The sequence below is a fragment of the Apteryx rowi genome, unplaced genomic scaffold (assembly GCF_003343035.1).
Source record: "Apteryx rowi isolate R43461 unplaced genomic scaffold, aptRow1 scaffold_3, whole genome shotgun sequence".
Classification (NCBI taxonomy): domain Eukaryota; kingdom Metazoa; phylum Chordata; class Aves; order Apterygiformes; family Apterygidae; genus Apteryx; species Apteryx rowi.
The window spans coordinates 77,542-94,010 of record NW_020449418.1 but is presented as its reverse complement, the minus strand read 5'-3'; positions in this window follow the sequence as shown (position 1 = coordinate 94,010).

The following is a 16,469-nucleotide window of genomic DNA, read 5'->3' as shown; positions in this document are numbered from 1 at the left end:
ATTCATAGCTTTACATCCTGAGTAATGAAATGTATCTTCAGATGCAACCATACATGCAAGGAGAAACCCTCCCTGCTCCAGCATGCTAACAATAAAAATATCCAGGGAATTTTAATACACAATGGTCTTGAAGGCTGCAGACATATCTCTCCAGACAGCCTGCAAAATACAGATTTTTTAGAGTGGCCTTAGGAGTGACTGATCCAAAGTCCACTGAAAAATTCCTCTTGATTTCAGCCTGCTTCAAAATAACTTTAACAAGGGGAAGAAAGGGGGCAACTAACTGAATCTTGTAAGTGGCTTCAGACACACTGGACAGTACCAAAGAGGAAGTACAGGTGTTTGTTAGTAGAAAGAGATTAAGGAGGCTGATGTTCTTGATCAAATTGAAGGTTAAGCTCCAAATTGGTGTGAAGTAAAGATGAAAGCAGAAATAGGGAGGTGAGCAGTTTAGAAAATGAGGACAGAAGTTTTTAATTACACAAGAGATGGAAGAGTTGATATTATAGATAAATGGTAATACGTTTTGGTGTTTTAATGGTAGACTAAGCTTGAACCAACTGATCTGCACAAAATTGATTTGAGAAATCTGCGTATCAAATTTGAAATGTTAGTGAAGTTTCACTAAAATGCTCATAATCAGAACAATCACCAGGCTACCCTGAAACTTCATATTGGCCCTCAGCCTGCTTGTAGATTTTTCTGTGAACATTTATGTAGCATCTCTCCCAGACTGCCCCCTGAACAAAACTGCCAGATCTTTAAATAATCAAGTCATAAAACGAGTAGTGGAACAAGGGAGTAGCTTTTTCTCTCTCTGCTTTTGACAATCACATTCAGCTGATTGATAGTTCACAAACTCAGTCCTGTCCCTAAATAATCCTGTCTAAGCTCCCTCAGCCTGCTGCTGCTGAAGCAGACTGCTTCTCCTGTGCTCTCAGAAGAACCTTGTCCTTATTGGAAAACAAATCACAGAGCTGCTGGCATCTGGAGACCTACCACTCTCTTGGACCATTTCTCTTAAGGAGTTTCTCTTGACCCAGACTGGGGCACTCTGCTCTTTCTGCCTTTCTGTGTGACCTTTCCTCCTCCAGTGTGTCTTGTCATGAGGGAATATCAGCTCCCTTGCAAACCTTTGGATTCCCCTTGTGGTGTCAGAGGTTGAAACCAACTCATCCTGTGTTAGAGCACTACTCTTTTGACATAGAAGAAAAAGCAGTTTTTCTGCTTTAATTAATTCAGGTCATTATGCCGCTCTTGCAGGGCAAGGGGAGAGGGAGTGAACTGTAAAAGATGATAGAAAAAGAACAGTCAGCACTGAAGAGTGGCAACTTATTTGCATACTCAGAGCTGCAATAAATTCCTCATGTCAAAAACAAACTGTTCCTTGGTTTTACTCAGCTAAACAGATATCCCCCAGCAATTTAATTGTCACTCAAAGAGATGTGTAGGCTTGTTTTTATGTTTAAAAACAGACTCTAAATTACACTTGTACTACAAGCCCAGATTAAAAGGCTCCCAGGAGCATGCCACAAACCAAAGAGTGACCTGGAGAATCACTGATTCCTGACTCCCTGAAACCTTGCTCAAGGGAGAATAGGGAAGAAACATGAGCAAGTAAAGAGGACACCCCTTGCTATGCTGGCTTAGATCTTTGGTGCACTAGAAATGGTAAGCCAATTTTTTTTGACCAAATTCTTTTAAGACCAAACAGCAGATGTTTTTCACCCTGATGATACTGGTGTCTTCCTCTCATTAAAGTGCTTCCCTGCTTGTGCTGCTCCTCATGGCAGCAGCGAGTGCACAGCCAAGAAGTTTGCTTTGTACTTTTTCTTCCTAGCCTGTGCTTTCCATGAGGCCTACAGACTACTGGTTATTTTGGCTCCAGTTTTTCCCATCCTCATGTTGGCAGAGTAAGAGGGTAAATAAATTCAGTATTTGGCCTAGAGAGCTCAATTAAGTGATTTGTTTGTCTTGAGTCAGGCTGCACTAAGTCCTGTTTTAGGTCACTCCTGCACAACCTTTCTTGAGTCTCTGAGCTCAGAGAGTTGTGATCAGCAGTGCAGAGTCTAGTTGGAGACCTGTAGCTAGCGGTGTGCCCCAGGGGTCAGTACTGGGTCCAGTCTTGTTCAACTTCTTCATCAATGACCTGGATGAAGGGACAGAGTGCACCCTCAGCAAGTTTGCTGACGATACAAAACTGGGAGGAGTGGTGGTACACCAGAAGGCTGTGCTGCCATTCAGAGAGACCCGGACAGGCTGGAGAGGTGGGCAGAGAGGAACCTCCTGAAGTTCAACAAAGGCAAGGGCAGGGTCCTGCACCTAGGGAGGAATAACCCCCTGCACCAGTACAGGTTGGGGGCTGACCTGCTGGAAAGCAGCTCTGCTGAGAAGGACCTGGGAGTGCTGGTGGACACCAAGTTAAGCATGAGGCAGCAATGTGCCCTTGTGGCCAAGAAGGCCAATGGTATCCTGGGGTGCATCAGGAAGAGTGTTGCCAGCAGGTCGAGGGAGGTGATTCCCCCCCTCTACTCAGCCCTGGTGAGGCCACATCTAGAGTACTGCATCCAGTTCTGGGCTCCCCACTACAAGAGGGATGTGGCACTACTGGAGCAAGTCCAGCGAAGGGCTACAAAAATGATTAGGGGACTGGAGCATCTCTCTTATGAGGAAAGACTGAGAGAGCTGGGCCTGTTTAGCCTGCAGAAGAGAAGGCTGAGAGGAGATCTTATCAATGTGTACAAGTATCTGAGAGGAGAGTGTCGAGAGGATGGGACCAGACTCTTTTCAGTGGTGCCCAGTGACAGGACGCAAGGCAACGGGCACAAACTGAAACACAGACAATTCCATCTGAACATGAGGAAATACTTTTTCACTGTGAGGGTGACAGAGCACTGGAACAGGTTGCCCAGAGAGATTGTGCAGTCTCCTTCTCTGGAGATATTCAAAACCCACCTGGACGCGATCCTGTGCAATGTGCTCTAGGTGACCCTGCTTGAGCAGGGAGGTTGGACTAGATGATCTCCAGAGGTCCCTTCCAACCTCAGCGATTCTGTGATTCTGTGATTCTGTGATTCTGTGGCTGTGCGGCTATAGTTTTGCAGGAGGCAGAGTATCCAACACTCTGCATTCTTTCACACTTCATTCATGTGCTCCATTCCAAGGAGGAAAGCACATTCCCTCCCAGGGAGATAAACAGTTTCTGGGTTTAACCAGAGCACATACTGTCTGAGACACCAGAGCCTGCATCTGATGTCAGGCCTCCATGTATCCTGCATCCCTTTGATGCTGTCCTGCATGCTCCTTTTCGCCTCAACTGTTTGTCTCTTCTAGAATTTGGCTTCCTGATCTCAATATCTCCCGCTGAGGTAACTTCAACAGGACTATTAACTTCCTAACACTGCAAGAGAGTTTCTCCTTTGTCTTTTGTTCCTTTACCTTAGTATAAGCAGATTCTTGCCTACACAATTGTTTTGACAGTCATGATATTCTCAGCATTATCTTTTGCCATAGCCATTTCAGCAGCCCATGTAATTTTAACAAACACCTAACAGAATCAAGACATTAAAGTTGACAATGGTATAATAAAAAATCTCCTTTTAATAACGAAGTGGAGCTGCCGTCATCTTGTTTTAGCAGAGTAAAATCTCTTGCACCCCCCCCCCGAACACTTTACAAAGCTATTACATAAAATGCAATGTTAAATGAACAACAAATTACTTTCCCTTTAGCTAGCTTTTAATACTAATGGTGCTATTTATTCCTGACCTTTTGAAATATTAGATTTTTTAAATGACAACATGAAAAGAATTCTTGTTTGAAAACGCAAGCGACTTTAAACCACGTTATTACTTGTAAGTATAGCATGCACATGCATCATTCATTTCAGTGTCCCATTTATAGCTAATTGGTATATATTTCAGTTGACATATATTGTTCTCCTGCAAACGTGTCAAATTCCTTAATGATGTCAGTGACAAAAGCATAGCGTTTGAGATATATAAATTATGCTCTTTACCATATAATCATTCTTATCTATTGGAAATGCTATTTGTGACAAATCATGTTCAAAAATACATGCTAAATTGATTATTTTTTTAAACTTTAATATCACACCATTCATGGCAAGTCTTTGATCGAATCTTTAAATGTAGAAATGTTTTGATTTTTATCTGCATCATTTTGTAGCTTTTGAAAAGCTTACTTTATTTATTAAAGGAAGAGTACGACAGCACAGATCTTAAAATGTATCTTTTGTTATCTGTATTAGAAAACAAGTGAGCTATAATTGTGGTTATGGAATGAGTAATTTGGTGAACAATGCTTTGTAATGTAGTTTAGGTTTTATAATTCCTGCCAGAAATTACTATTATTTTGTTGGTGGGCAGCATTGCAATCAGAATTTTAAATATGGCAGCAAACTTGGCCTACATATTTTCATTACATTTTAGATTGCCAAGTGTAATGTATGTCACTCATACATTACAGATCATCTGAGGATAATAAAAAAAAAAATTCAAGATTTCATGTGACTAATTATTACTAAGCTATAGCAGTGCTTGTTGTCTTTATAAAATGCTGTCTGTATCATTATTTGCTCCATAAATCAGTAGGATAATGATCTACCTTTCGAGATATATTTGCATGTATCTTAATTTGGTGTTGATGAATTAATTCTTCTTCCTGAACCTCTTGAGGTTTTTCGTTTTGGAGCCTTTTTACCTAGCCTCAACTGACAATGTTTATGTATGCATATTTAATTCCATATCCTCCTGAGGTGTCTCTTCAGAGTAACAAATAGGAATTTTATTATGTTATGCTTCAGGACTATTTTGTTCTTAATTTGAGTGAAAATCAAATGCTATTTAGCCACACCTTCGTACTTCAGAAATATTTATACTGTATGGTCATATTTAATTGTGATAAAACAAGCTATTAATTAAAACTTGTTAAAATTTTGTTATTTTTTGAAATTGCGATGAGATTCTCTGACAAAAAAAGATATTTACTTGAAGAAAATATTTGCTTCTACCAAAACAAATGCAGTAAGTTCAGATTTCCATTTTTTTCCTTTGAAAATGCTTCCAAGCATAATGAAAGCAAAAAAATGTATTGGCATTTTAATTGGCCAAAACAGAAGGTATCAGTGGCGGGGCAGCGGAAGGGAGAAGGTTGATGTGATGCTCCCACTGCTCTAAATGAAAAATACTATTAGTGATGTAAAGGCCACTTCTAAATTATGCCTGTACACAAACAGAAACAAGAAGTAAAGTACTCCTTAAATTAGTCTAAATATTGTATTCAATTATACAGTAACAATTGAGTGACTACTATACTTGCTAGCATACTGAAGACATATATTATGTGAGGCCCAAAGACAAATGTTATATTCAAGTCCCCCTTTGTGCTATGGCCCATGTAATTATTGTTGTGGTACATATGGTTTGAAAAATCTTACCTTTATCTGCATTAAGTGGATAATTGCTTCACATCAAACCAATTAGGGAGCTGATGGAAAAAAAAAAAACCCAAGATCTAACCTGCACAGCAAAGCACTGTTTCACAGGGTAGTTTTAGATAAACATAGTCACACATGATCTCATTAAAAATAACAACAATGAACAATATCAGGGGCTCAGGCGCCTCAGTTTGGAGTGTACAATTCTAAAGCACGAAAGCCGTTCCGATTTACATGGAAGTGCTGATTATCATCTTTGGAAAGTTAAGTTCCCTTGCGAGAGCACTACTGTTTCTTACTCAGAAAAGGCAGCACACAAAATCAGTTATCACTTCAGAAAAGTGGCCCAGGCTTACATACCTGCAGTATAACAATGGCTGGTGCTTACATACCTTTGCACATTCACAGTTTTCAGAGGGTTTTTTTAAGGAAGGAGGGATATAAGTACTACTGTCATCGCCTTAACTAAGCGGTAAGTGAAACACACAATGAGCACATAGGTATTTTGCCCGAGATGACAGAAAAGCAGAAGCCATTCCCTCATTCACTGAATGCTGCACGCTGTTTACTGAATGCAGTCTGCCTCCAGTTACGGAAAATTCCAGAACAGCTGCGTAAGAAAGCACCTCAAACTCTCATTTTAGACTTACAGCCTTTTCCCTGATGTCCTTCTTTAATCATACACTGACCTCCTCTTATTTGATGAGTGGATAAAGATCGGTTGGACGGGAGGGCAGCCTGACAGGGCTTCTCTGTCGCCGCCAGCCCCGACCAGGCTCACTCAGTTCTTCGGGCGGCTCTGTGGCCTCACCTCATGGCTCTTAGCTGTCTCTCCGAACCGTACCCAGCTCCCCTTTGCTTGCACTGTGGACAATGTTGCCTTGCGACCATTTTATACTCCACAGTAAATTTAATGGGGAATCAGAGATTGAGAGGTGTTTGCTCTCTCTGCAACCTCACTCTGTAATAACTACACTCCAAAAACCTGCCTCTTCCACAGGATTCAGGCAAGCAGGATTTAGGAAAGGAGGTTTCTCCATCTCATTAAAAGGAGATTACAAATCCTTACACCTTTAGTTTAATTCAAAAGGGAATCAAAATGTCTTCTCTGGGTCATGACAATCAGCCGCCCAGTTCCTCCCACCGAACCTGAATTACAAACCTTCTCCCAGTGTCTGTGACAGAAAGCACGCTGAAGGGCAGTTTATAGCACAGACACGCCGCTCCCTGCCGTGTCTGAAGGGACAATAACACAGTAGCAGCAAAGGTCATATATTTGTTACAAAGGACATTCGTGGGGGATTAACAACAACAACTCCTTCTTTTTAACCAGGGAAAATGTTAAGAGAAAAGTGACTGCACTAAAGAATAATTCTCCTTTTGACCCACAGTGAAAGAGGTGCCTAATGAAAATATATGATCACGGACAGTGTGAAGATAACTGTCTGATCAGATAATGGAATTGTTTTCAGTGATAAGAATGAATCCATTACTAATGCAAATAACGATAATAATTATAATTTGCAATACAGTAAAAATCACCTAGTCTACCTCCTCCTCTGACAGGAGACTGTATAATAAATTATAGGCTGAGGAAAAAAAAATTCAAAGGGATAAAGGTTAAAAGATTAAAAAAAAATCTGAAACTTAAATGCTTAACAGGGAAGTCAAGACCTGAAAGCAGAAATTGGTGCTATTAAATAAAGCAATTGTGAAGAATGAGATATTATGGAATTGATTAACAAACCAGAAATCAAACCTTTCCTCGTATCACTACCTCTTGTCATAGATTTCAATAATTTTGAAAGAACAAAAAATTTTAAGTTGGCATATAATGAAAAAATTAATTATTTAAATGCAGGTGAATAGGCTAATAATACTCTAGAAAGATTAATATAATCTAACACAGCAAAAACCCCCAAAAGAGTTCAGCAAATTTGGGGAATTTCACCAGTTGTTTTTGCTTTGCTTTGGTATCTGAAACAGGTCCAACTGCTCTGCCACTCCTGACCAGGCCTGTGTGAAAGGGTATCTGCAGACCATGCGTTTCTRAATGGGAGCTCTTTTGGGGGTTTCTGTGCACATTAGGATTCTCATACCAATCCCATAATCTCCTTTGTTCATGTGAAGGATTTGGGGTACAGGAACAATGGGGGAAATGTTTCATTTCACCTTTGTGGGGGAATAGAATAAGACAGATGGAACAAATCTTAAGTTTCTGAGTTTATACTACGGATACTTGCCAAGTGAGCTCTTTTGTTGCTTAGAATAATTCTGCTTCCTCCATAAATTAGGCAGAGCTGAAAGGGTTTACCATACCTTGTTGTCATTTCACCAGCCTCAAAGGTTAAGGTGGTGAAGCAATGGGAATCTATCAAGAAAGTGTATGATTCTCCCACACTCATCAATTCTCAGTAAAATAGCAATTAAGTGATTGAGTCTAGAGCCATGTCTTCCAACACTCTTTGTTCAGATCCTGGTTTTCAAAGTGCAGCATGTGCCTTAACAGTCACAAAGGAAAAGCTGGAGATTTTAGGACAGGGAATATCTGAGAGAAATATAAAGGCCAGAAGTGCTGACCCCTAGTCAAAAGTGGGGATGACTACCAGGTGGACTAGTTTTTATTCCTGGAGTGGAGCTTGGCTTAATGCAGTTAGAGAAAGGCTATTTTATTGCATTTTCAATCTGCAGTTAAAAGTGTTATAGCTCAGTGTATCCTGCCTAAACTCCCACAGCAAGTCCTTCTGGAAATTGCTGGTTTCTCACTCTTAAATTTTTCATTGCAGCATTTTTTATGTAGCCCAAAAGCTCAACACACTTTGATTTAGTAGCACAAGTAGTCTATCAGAACTTCAGCACTATAGGAATTCAAGGAGAATGCTTTAGCAATGCAAATTGCTGAAAGCTACATGAGTGCAAAACTGTATATGATTCATAACCACAATTTGTGGTTACCTCATAAGCACAATTTTTCAAAAACACATCCAAGTAGTATAATATTAACTGCTGCAACAAGTCCCCAAGGTTTAAACGCACACTTCTCAGACTGCACGCAAGACCTTTAATCAGTGTTTGCAAAAGGCAAAAACACAACATGCCTCAGTTATTCACATCACATTTCATTGTTTGCTGATGCTTCACCAGGGCAATCTGTTTCTTAGTGAGATATGCACCATAGGAGTCCTCTGTGTGTGTACACACAGAACTACTTCGGCATAGATTTCCAAATGTCTTTCCAGCAATGAGATGTTTATCTGCAAGAAAACAGAATCCACTGTTTCATCCCCCAAAGTGGCCAACAGAGCCATAAAAAAAAGACCATAAGTCTACAAAATGTGATTGAAAGTCTTAGGTTTTAATTTAGAGAATTAGACTGAGGGCAAGCATATGAATACTCTTCAAAAACCTGCCACAAAGAGGAAAGGAATGAAATGTTCCTGTGTCCTCTAGGGATATGACAAGGTTTAATAGCATTCAACTGCAGCCACAGAGATTCAGAGTTGACATTATGTAAGACTTGACGAAGGTGAGGACAGTTAAACACAAATAAACTGCCTGCGAAGGTAGCAACATTGCATCATCAGAAGGTTTAAAAACATTAAACAAATGTCAGGAACCGCTTAGGCAGAACAAATACTGTTTTGCAGCAGGAAGGTGAAATATGTGATGTCTTAGGTCCTTCCCAGCCTAATGTATCTCCTGAAATGCTCTGACAGATCTGTAACTGCAGTCAACAAAAACACTGGATGGAACTGCACAGGTGTAGAGAATAAAGGCCAGAGTATTTGGCATGGACTTCTCTCCTCTGTGACACCATTTTCTTCTCCATTTTTCCCACAGCAGCCAGTGTTTATTAACCTTCACTGCATGCTGCAAAGCCAGTCTCTTCTTCATTCCTGAAAGCCGGACATGTAATTGACACTGGCAAGCAGTAGTTTCAAGCTCTAGTGAGGACTCTGTGGCAGTGCTAATTAATTTTTATTATCTGTATTGTCATGGGGTTATATCTGATCTTGCTGTACTTGTTCAGTTCATTTAAAACACCTTTTACAGACTTACCAAGGTTACTCATAGCACTGGACAGCATCCCTAATAGCAAATGAAAAAATCTAAAGGCACAGTTAATATTATATACCATCTGACCCTAAAGGAGGGAAATGATAAATGCTTACGTGGGATGTGACCAGTGTATTTTGGCATCATCCCTTCAGGCCTGTAGAATCTTTGATAGACATGCGGTATTTTTCGAACTTCAATCTCATGTGTCTCACCTCTAAGACAAAACAAAGTAACTACAAAATTAATTTATATGTGGTTTGGAACATCCTCATTTATGTTACCTGATTCTTCAGATGTTTTACATAATTATCAGACTTAAAGGCTGACCCTGCTGCACTGAGCTGACAAAGGTATCTATTCTTCCACCTGTATATGTACTACTTGCTAAGGACTTTGCACCTGTGTGTTCCCAAAACCCTGTAGATACTACTGCTATCCTGAGACTTCTGCTTATGCAAGGAACATAGGGAGATACTTATCTGAAGGGAAGGATGATACTGTAGTATTGCTTGTAAGACAGCACAATTAAATACAGGACCTCCTGCAGATGTCATGCAGGACTAGCATCTTATCTGTTGAATCCAGCTCTGCTGTCAGTTAACTTCTTTCAAGTCCACTGATTTTAAGAAGTCAATACTGACATACGTAAGGGTTTTTTGCAGGGGAAGGAGCTAAGAAAATGGATCTGTACAATTGCCACTAGATGAGTAAAAATTCTGTCAACAATACGTTTTACTGCAACAACTTAATTGCAACCTCAGTACATGTTAGCAAATACTCAGTGATGCCACATGTACCATATGTAGTGTGTGGGAAGCATCAGGTCAGCATTGAAGTTGTTCTTTGTACTACAAAGCAAAAGGATATGCTCAGTCTAGTGTTCTCTCTTATCAGCTGATGGCAGAAAGAAGTTCCAGGTAGAGGTACAGAGCTGATTCCTCTGAGGGAAGGAAATATTCCTCGTTGCCATTAGGAGAGAGAGAGTCACATTTCTAACTCCTTGGACTGCTCTGGCTTAGCAATCCAAACTTCCTGGTATTCACAGCTGTCAGTCTCCCCATTCCTTTCTACTGTAAACCCTTCCCTGATCTCCTTCAGTTACTACTGCAACATACCAATGCCTGTGCTCTCCCGCATCCAAATCCTGGCTACATACCTCTTCAGCTGATTCCTTTGATACCCTTACATTCAATTCAGTATTGTCCTCCTTTTACTTGGTGGTTCTGCTGCAGCATACAATATTCAGAGAGTAAGCCTGCATTGCATTTTTCATTCCTCCATGTTTATGTAAGCTTACCTGTGGACACTGATAGAAGGATCATAGGGGACTCGCTCTATTAAGTTCTTAAAATCCTGAAAACAATTTTTTGCCATCACACGGTAACGAACACCATTTCCTAGTTCAGTGACTTTTGCTCTAGGCACAAAGCCAGTCCAACCTGGGATAGGGGGATCCAGTAAACTTCTCTCAATTATTACAGTACCTGAAAAATGAGAAAATAGATACTACTTCAAAATTATATCCAGCACCTACAAAATTATATGTTAAACATAGAAGATATAGAATTTCCTGGCTTACAAAAAGTGTTTGCAGTTAATTGACATACTTCATATACTGCTCTTCAGTCCTTTTATATTGCTGAGGTATATACTTGGTTGCTTTTGATATACCCCTTAGTGATGCTGAGATAAGCTTACATTTTTTATCCAGGCAGCTTCTCAAATCCTCAAATACTTTTGAATATGTATTTCTCTGGCTACAAAGGACTTCAGGGCTTGGCTAAAAGCCAGGAGGGGCTAGACTTAAAGCTCCCCTGAAGTCAGTATGAACCTTACTGTTGAATTTAATGAGCTCTGAAACAGTCCCTACATAGTGAAAATACTCTTGCACATAAACGTGTGTCATTTCCACTGCACTGTGAAAATTCTCACAAAGGAAATTGCCTCCTGCCTGTGACACAGTTTCAACGGGACACGGGTGACTTCCTGTTTCAAACTGACAGTTTACTATGCTGTGTGCTGTTAAAATAGCCATTCTGTTCAAACACTAGAGGTAGCTGCTGGTAAGTGAAACATGAAGCAGTATAGGAAGAAAAGGGATAGCGACAAAATTAAGAGTTATAACTAAAGAATTTTTTAATAGTAATCATGGTAGAATAGGTTTCTGGGGCATCCTATACAAGACTGAAATACAATGAAAAATGCCAATTCAAGACAACCTTTAGTTCAGATGGAAGAATTAAAAAAGCCTGGATTGGAGTTCAGCTGAGTTGATGCATTTAAAAGTCATGGTTTGATCTGTATTTGGAGATTATGTTCCCAAGAGAAGATACTCAGCAGTCTAAACTTATTTCAACTGAGGAGTCTGAGAAAATGTTTGAGAAGAATGAACTTTGAATGGGGAGACCTGGATCTCAAATTCTGTAGGAGCCTAAAGAACTGGGAGGGAAACTGTGAAAGAATTACAATGTAAGACTAATTAAAATGTGAAAGACATCGTGTGTTCATAAGTAGCCAGTAGTCGAGGCTGCAGTGAAATGTGTTGTAAAGGTAGTAGTTAAATCCTCTTGTTAAAAAAGTCACACCATTTACTACTACTATAATCTTTATTATTAGAATAGTGATTTAATTTTCTGAACAATTAGATTTAAATGTTTAGTACAGTAGGATTCAGGAGAGCTTAAAAGCAGATTCTCTGGGAATTTAAAGGTTTCATTTGAATGATTTGTTTGTTTCCTAAGAAATCAGGACTTAGATGCATGTAACTCTACAAGAAAAATCTCAAATAAAGAGTCACTTTTTAAACCTGCCCTATACATTAACAAAACTGCTAGTGTTATCATAGCTGTTTTAGAGCTTCTGTATTTAGCTTTTCCAAGACATGAGAAGTATGTTTCCTGCATTCTCTGTGCACCTTAATCCAGCACTGTAGTAAAATCTGTGCCATATTTCTGAGCATGTGACTAATGAAATCAATGAAGTTATTTGCATGTTTAAACTAGGCATAGCCATAAGCAGGTCCATATATTAAGTCAAGGATAAGAAGACAGAACTATCATGAACTCATACATTACAAATCATCAGAGCATTGACTTCTTCACTTCCCCACATCTTCACTTCCCCACAGGTTACTCAGCATTCCTGACATTTGTTGGGATGCATTTTCAGGATGGCAAAAGATGACATTTTTGTTGCAAGGAATTGCTCTTTGCACACAGTAAGATTTGTGGGACTGCACAAGCTTTAATGTAAATGCCTGTCTATGTTTGAACATCCACTTTCAGATCTCTAATTTGAAGAAACAGCAAGCACAAAATTCTGCCAGATTCTTCCTCTCCAATACCTTGTGTCACCCTACAGGCAGTCCCTCTGAGAGAATGCCTCTACTTACCAGAGCAGAGGAAAGGAAGAATGAGAATAAATAAAACATAGAATTTACTCCTAAAAAAGTAAATACAAATTTTTAGACTTCAATACTTAAATGAGATATGCAAATAAGAGACACGATTATACAGTCTGCAGTTCTCACCAGTTTATCTGAGCTGCAGCTGTTCACCATCTCTTGAAAATCAGGCAGCTCTTGAACTCAGTAAGGGGACTCCAAATCCATTCTACTGGAGAGGGATGTTTGGATGATGTTTAAGCTGCTTAGGAAACTGAGAGGAGAGATCCTCTTTGGGGATGTTGTACACTGCTCTCGAAAGATTTTTTATAAGTTGTTTTATTCAGTGATTATTAGCACCAGCATGAAAACACTGTCTGCAAATCTCAGTGAGAAGCACTGCTCCATTTGGAACCCTATTTAAGCAAGGATTTCTGTAATATCAGTAGAACTGATGTAGGATTCATACAAATTACTTCCTATCAAGATGGGGCTGTAACTTTAAATATAAACACACTCACATGAGAAAATCTCAAGATTTAGAAAAGAAACATCAGTGAAAGGGCCAAATTCTGTCAGTGAATGCACATACGTGCAACTGCCCTGGAAATCAGAGCAATGAGCTAGAACACTGAAAGCAAAATTTGGTTCTTAATGTGTCCCTGAAGACTGTAATTATATTTCCCATTGTACTAGTAACATTAATTGAATGTTTAGCTGAAATCAAGTTCATTACAAGTTAAATACAGTACCTAGCCTATTAGGATGGTGTTTATAATTATAGTCATAAAGTACTCGTAAAACATCTTCATTGCAGCAAATAGGTGGAAGTTGGGGTGTAGTGGCTGCTATGCATCTCAGCTCATTCTTCGCATCTTTGCGTCTTTGAGTAGCATTGCAGAATAAGGTCATGTACACCACTGAATCGCCTCCATAACTAGTGCCAATGCTACAGAATTTCAGAGGGACATGGCCTGCAACAATTAGCATAAAATATAACATCGCTTAAACTGTAATAGAAGCTTTTCAATGCAGCAGGACATTAAAAAACATTTCTAGATCTACAAATGCACAAAAAGCTTGCACATACACCTGGTCACATTAAGTTTCTTGGCCTGATACCTCAGTTTCAGCAATAAACCAGCCTTTGACAAGGCCCAAGAGAGTACAGTCCTTTCTATCAATTTTCATGCCACTTCATATCTGTTGGGAAGAATTAACTTTAATATATATTTTTAATAATAGAACTGAATTTACTTTGAGTTTATTAAAAGTGCAATTTTTAAGTTTCATCTTCAGCTGGTTAGAAACTGTGATTACATTAAAACAAAGAACTGCACTATCAAAAAATTATTTCAGATGGGAAACCAACTCTCAGAGGACTGTCACCATGTAATAATCTATTTTCATTGCAAGTGCACCACTAAATATTATGTTACAGCTCAACCTGAAGAGTAGGACTCTGTTATATGCTAAAGAAATACAGTTAAAACTGCATTATGCCAGACCAAAAACTGCAGCTGCTGCTCAGCTGTAGCCTGCATCTTCCATCTGAATGAACATGGAGCAAAAAATAGTTTGACTATACACTGAAATACAAAGCTACAATTCTGGCTCAGCATCTCTGCATGGCAAAAACTCATATTGGAGTACTATAAAACGTACTGATGTGCTTTGGTCCTTCATGTAAAATGGAGAAGTCTCCATGGGACAGGAGCTGTTGTAGAAGCTGCAATTATGGCCCATTCACCAGCTGAGGTTCTCCTCAGCAAAGGAATTCATTGCTGACTAGTTCTGTTATACTTATGGGAGAGAAGACGTCCAAACATATTGCTTACCTGTGTATCCAGGTATCGGAGGATTTCTGGCATCTAAGTATTTTCGGACAGATATCATAACTGAAAGAAAATGGACAATTATATCTAAATTCATGTCCCCTTATATTAAGGAAAAAAACACATTACCCCTTCAATTAGCAGGCCAAATTCAGTTTCTTTCCAGTTAAACCCACAGCAGCTCCTCCAGAACAAACTGAATTCTAAAAACTTATGCTAGTGTGACCAAGCACAGAATTTGTCCAGTCAATAAATCTGATGCTATTTTACTCCTGCAATTGATTTTTTAAAAGATATGTAGTTAAATAATGGATTCTCATTTTTCATCTGATTGTTTCCTATTAAAAAAACTGGAGAGAAACATCAAGTTCAGTAAGGAATATATAGTGCATAAATAGTGTTACAAAGGAATATATAAGTGCGCATTCCAGGCATGCTAGCAGAGTGAGCAGGGGTCACTTTTACTGGTCAAAATCACCCTCTAGTTGTAGCTATTTGTTTTAAACACCTTAATTGAGTAACGTTTACGATTTAGATTGTATCTCTATAAATAATGGTCTCTATTCCTGAAGTATTTCCATCATTCCTGCCAGGAAAACACTCAGGCAACCAACAATGTTTACATGAAAATTTTAATGATACTCACTGCACCTGGATCAGTTTTCTTAATGAAATTATAGTTGACTGGTAAACTTCTACTATGAACACATTCCTGATTATAAACTGTCTGGAAGCAGAACAATAATCTGCTCCAATGTGGCACAAAAATCATTTCACCTGCTAATGTTACATCTGTAAGGAAACATATTAAATCACAAGAACAACAGAACAGTAATCCAAAGAACCCAAAAAACAATTCAGAGCGTTATCTGCTTCCACAGATTGAAAAGAGATAAACAGCTAAATATGATCTTGAAGGGCAATGATGTTGTGAAACTACAAGCACACCACCAGCCACGAGATTACTATATTATAGATAAACCCGGACCTGACATATGATACCAGAAGCCTAGTAGGCCTTCAGGATAGCAAGTGAAATAAAGGACCTTAAAGAAGATACAGAGTGGAAAGGGATTACTATGTAGAGAAAGATGTTACGTCACAATGTAAATTACCTTTAAGGCATCAGTATAAAGAAGAACAGAGCACTGAACTCCTAAACACAGTTAAAACAGTACAACAGGTTTCCCATAAGAAGCTCAAAGTGTCAGCTCAGAATCTGCAATAAATGCTTAACTCTAAAAGCAGGAGGATAGGCGCTACAAAGAACCCAGTTTCTATCACATTACCCGTGTTGAATAATACTTCATGTCACAGCTTAGGATGGAAAATAAAGCCAAAAGAAAGGGTACGATCAACACTATCAGCAGAGTAATTTCTTTAATTTCCTTCCTCATCCACAAATGCAATAAACAGTAGCGCGAGAGGCTGAGGCCAGGCTGCGGAGTTGTCGCAGGTGTGATGGTGCCTGCACCCCACACAAAAACCTCTCACCAAGCTGGGACCTACCCACAAGCTCACTTCCTCGGGTGTGACAGAGCGCGATATGCGGCCCTCACGACATCTAAGGCAAGGCCTTGTGCATAACTGCTGTCGCGACTACAAGCCCTGCCGCGCCCCTCCCGAGGAGCCCCGCCAGGCTGCTCCGCTCTGCGGCGCCCTCTGGGGGAGGCCACCGCGCGGCCGCCGCCTGCGAGGGCCCGCCGGCCCGCCCCGCGCCCCGGTGACGGCCGCC